Source organism: Leptonychotes weddellii, chromosome 9, assembly GCF_054177405.1.
Source record: "Leptonychotes weddellii isolate Sample4059 chromosome 9, ASM5417740v2, whole genome shotgun sequence".
NCBI lineage: Eukaryota > Metazoa > Chordata > Mammalia > Carnivora > Phocidae > Leptonychotes > Leptonychotes weddellii.
In genome coordinates this window covers 88718001-88723101 of record NC_138377.1, presented here as the reverse complement: position 1 = coordinate 88723101, position 5101 = coordinate 88718001, and positions in this window count along the sequence as shown.

Here is a 5101-nt window from a genome sequence, read left to right as displayed (position 1 = left end):
CAAATGTATTGCACACTTTCTCCTTTTTAAACTTTAAAGACAAGTCAAAAAGCCATTTTTAGAACTAGAGAACTTAAGAGGCTAAGAAATGGGGTTTGTATATATGTATATATGGGACATTTTATCTTCTGGCCAGAAGTCAGAACTTTATAAAAATTTTAGGTCTGTTCACTAATGTGAAATAAGCTCTGTGTCCAGGGTATCACTCTCCAGAATTTGTGAGTGCAGTGTAGTATTCAGAGAATGTGATGAGTTATTCACTGTCCCTATTTTTCTGTAGAAAATAGGGGCTGCTTTTTTAACTGCTCTCAATGTGGGCACTTCACCAAAATACTTATGTATCAGTTACTTAAACCTGGTAGGAGGTAGGTGTTTGACCTAATCAGATTTGTGTATATTCACATTTTCTGTTGAATCATGTTGACAGTACTGTAAATTAAGTTATTTTGTAAGTCTTAGAGCATCATTACATTATGCTGTTTGGGACGGCATTTGATATAAGCATATAAACTTTTTGTTTAATTTGGTAATAAGTACCTTGACTCTACACTGAAATACATTGTACTGAGGTGCCCAAACAGAACTTAATTACCCACAAAATCATCCTAAAACAACAGATTGGTCTGATACTGTGTCATATGCTTGTGTGACTCATACACATGTGGAAAAATTAGTATCCTCCAAGTTTGAGGATACTACCACACCCCAGCCCTTCCCATAAGGTAATTTACAAAAGAATGTCCTAGAATAGCAAAATTGAAGCTGATGAGAGCTAAGCTTTTAGGATTTATTCTGTCCCAGAATGAACACACATGTGGCTTTTACAAACATTGCCATTTTTCGTATAAAGTTTCTGTTAAAAAGGAGAATTTTCCTTTACTTTTTGTCCTCCACAGTTATAAACTTGGCATGCTAACCTAAGCCCAATTATGGGAGATGCTGGTGGATTCCCAGGATGAGATGTTCCTCAGCAGCCTTCTGACTTAACTTGGATCCAGCAGCCGTGGGCAGATCCTAAACTAATGTCATTATAGCAAATAAAGCCAAAACCATTTTTGCTTGCTCAAACCTTAGAAACAGTTTGTGTTGAAAAAGCAAACTAGGGCACCTGGGTGGCTCAGTTGGTTAAGCGACTGCCTTCGGCTCAGGTCATGATCCTGGAGTCCCTGGATCGAGTCCCGCATCGGGCTCCCTGCTCGGCAGGGAGTCTGCTTCTCCCTCTGACCCTCACCCCTCTCATGTGCTCTCTCTCATTCTCTCTCAAATAATAAAATAAATAAAATCTTGAAAAAAAGAAAAAGCAAACTAACAATAACAACTTAGGCATTCCTTCTGAATTTACCATATGAGAATTACGAATAAAGGATCATTTAATTTAATTGTGATTAGAGTCTATATAGAGCTCTTTAAGTAGTCTTTCATCTGTAAGTCTTTATCCTGTTCAAAATTTGCTGAACTTTTTAAATAGGTGGTTTTCCTCCACATAAAGTACACAGTTCTTCAGGTTCAACAGTTCATTGTGTTTATTCACTTTTGCTTTTGCAAGCATTGTTCCTAACTATAGATACAACTTGTTGCAAAAGTGATGCGTTTTCCTAAATATTTTTTTAAAGTACAGGTAAACTTTAATCTATTAGAACATTAAAATTCAGAAGGAACAGTGTTAACACTTGGGATATAACGAGAGTGATGTGCTGTGAATCGTTGGATTAAACGACACCTGCTCTAACCTACACCTTAATGGAATCTGGTACAGGGACATGCCCCATAATAAATGTTTCATAACTATAAGGCTTAAGATTATAACTAGTAGGTTAGAGGAAAAGCACTTAGGCAGTTTGTTATTTGTAATTTGTCACTGTGTGACATTTCCCCTATATCATTCAATTTTAATTTTCCATTGCTGATTGAAAGTACATAAAATTGTATTATCTTTCTGCTGGGGTCATGGATCTAACTTAAGTGGTTTAATTTGATTTTTGTCACTATGTTTTATTATACTTGGGCTCTGAGTGTCTCTCTTTAATCAAAAGTTTCTCATATAAAGTAATTTGGTTGTGTTCTGCTTGGTCATATTCCTAAGTATCACCAAGGAAAATGCTATATTGGCCTCCCACTTGAAGCTTAATAGCCTTTAACTCGGGTCGGGGTGTGGGGAGGATAGGATCCTGAGGAGGGCCTAGTGGGGTAGTTTGAAAGGAAGATAACAAAACAAGGAAGTAGGAGAAAGAACTCTGAAGAGGTAAAGAGTAGGTGTTATCTCAGATGTCACTGAATGTTTCCCTGTTAAGGGATGTACTGTGTATGGCAGCTCTTTGCACCATATAACAGTCTTTCTTGTATCCAACGGGAAAACCTGCAGGCTTCACACAGAATATGTGAATTAAGACTGGAGTGAAGAGGGCAAAGGTTAATAATACCTATAATGAGAATTTATATTTTCATCTGCTTTGTCTCTTCATACAGAAGCAAGTTTGAACAGAGAGGGTCAACAATTACAGTGCTCAAATTAAAGTTTAGGACCAGGTTATTTTTCATATTTTATGAAACGTGGTAAACATTAATTAGTCTTCCAAAAATGGACAGCACTATTTAGTAACTGCACTGAATACTGAAATTTGCTGATTGACAAAGTATATATCAGTAGCTAGAATTTCTTCAACTACAGTTTCAGAATTTAAAAAGGTAAAAGTTCTGCCTTTTGATAGAGACTTCTTGTAGATGACTACAGTGTTACTATTTGGCTGTTTTTATGTGAGTGCTCAGGGAATTTGGAAGTGTTTGATTTAGTGCAGAAGTGGCTTTTTTAGATTTCTTCAATCAAGAGGTAAATTAGCATTAGGATATTATTGGTTAGAACGGGCCAGTTTCTTGTTGAGATCGGTAAAAGTGTGTATATAAGGTGACAATAGCTTCGTCCTTTTTCCTGTGTTATATGTGGAAAATTGCTCAATCAGAAGGGAGAAGATAGGCTGAAAATAGAAATTTGCTAATCCATTCCATCATGTTTTCTTGCTTATTTTTTCAAATATTTAGATATTTGAGAAATGGATCACAAACCTCAAAGGGAAGGAATAGAGGAGTTAATGTGCTTATTAGTTAGACCAGCTACTCTGTTAGAGTTTATCCTTGTCCCAGGGAACAGGAATTGTGTGATTTGAGTCACTGGGAGAAAGCATGAAGAATTTAGACTCACCTGGGAAGGTCAGCTGGTAAGGGAAGTGGGAGGTTTTCTACTCAGTGTTCTCATAGTACAGAAGAATTACCTAGGGATTCTTTCACTCACCTCTTCCGCGGTCCCAAGATTCTGAATGAATTAGAATCAGAGCAGAGGTGAGTCCCAGTAAAGTAAGTTTCTTTTAAAGTTCTAATGGCACTTGAAAATAAGTATTGTGTTGAACATGAGGAGTGACACTAAAATTTTAACATAGCTGTTGCTTTGTTGCAACTACATATGGTAGATCTACTTAATTTCTTATGTTTTGAGAATTACTTTTAAGAATACTATGAAAAGTTCACATAAAGCAACTTAAATCAAACACCTGATGAAAATCAAGGGTTTAATTAAGCTTTCAGATCGATAAAGAATTATATTGAGCTGTTTGCTTCATATAGCTATCTGATTCTATCTTGTAAGACATTCTACAAGGGGTTAAAACATTTACATTTTGGAATCTGTGTTTTCACAATCAGTGTGGCTAAGGAGGAACTTGGAAAATAATACTAATTAGCTATTCCACTGCACTTTTTGTATACGAACTTTCTAAAGTTGTGCCCCTTAAACCGTTTATGTACATAAACCTAGCTAGCAAATGTTGGAGGTGTGTTCAGGGCCACTGACTTGCACAGTCCATAGAACACTATGCACATAGAACACAATTTAGAGTGAGTTAGACACCTACACACTTTGATACAGATTTCAAAAATTCAAATATTTTTCTTAATGTAAGTTCACATGCTGCCATTTAGACACAGTGTGCTGTGATCATTTCACCACTATTCAGTTGATGTTGCCTAGCCTGGTGCTGTCATTTTACAGTGTGAGAAATTCAGTTCTGATGACTGTGTGTGCAAGATGTTGATGTGATCCCTGTAAGAAATAATAGGGTTGGTCTTGATTTACTGAGGAGATGTAATATTTTATTTTCCTTTGACTTGTTAGGAATACGGTAACTTGCGTCCTGATTTGTTGCACATCATATTTTTGCAACGTTAATGAATTTAAATAAATTAATTGGAAAGTTTGTTTTTGACTCATTTTTATCACATTTTTTGTCTTCCGTTATGCCACTAAGTTTTTGCACTGAATTATCTCATAAGCCTTTCAAATAGTTTTAGACCTTTTGTTTCTCTTTCTGTAGTCGAGTGCTACTTCCTATTTTTCAAGGGAGTGAAGTGTTCATCCTGCTTTAATTTTAAACATTACCTTAATGATCACACTTTGTATTTCATAGTTTAGAATCATTTTAGTAGTGGGGAATCCAACAAAATCAGTAAGTGGCAGAGATTCCACTTAGTAACACTTATGTATTTACTCCTTAATCACTGTTCAGCTACTTAATGGCAAACAGCTGTACACATATTGCTGCCTTTAATCCACATTTAGGATACCATTTGGATTTATATAAACTCAATATATATTGAAGTGTTTGTCTTCCATTAGCTACAAATTTTAAATACAAATTCTCCCACATTAAAATTCTTCAGGAATCACAAGAGCTTGCTGGGCTAAGTGAATTGCAGCCCTACTTTGAATGGTAAAGAAATCCTGCTCTAATCTTCAGAATTTGTCTTCAATTTAGTATTGCAGGGTCTTCAACAGTATTACGCAGAACACACTTTAGGCATAAGATGTGACTGCCCTAACATTCCTAATTGTGTATCTAACAGTGGATAAGATTTATCTCTCAAAATTACAATTCCCTTATGAATGATTTAGTAAACCTGGTGAATTACTCAGACAGGAAGCCAGTCGGCGGGTCTAGGGCTTGAAAGCTGCTGGCCCCACGCCCCTCCTCCCTCCGCACCCCGCCCTCCCCTGGCAAGTCTTGAGTGGCGAGTGGGAGCAGGGGCTGGGCGGGGCCTCCCGGCCCACCCGCGT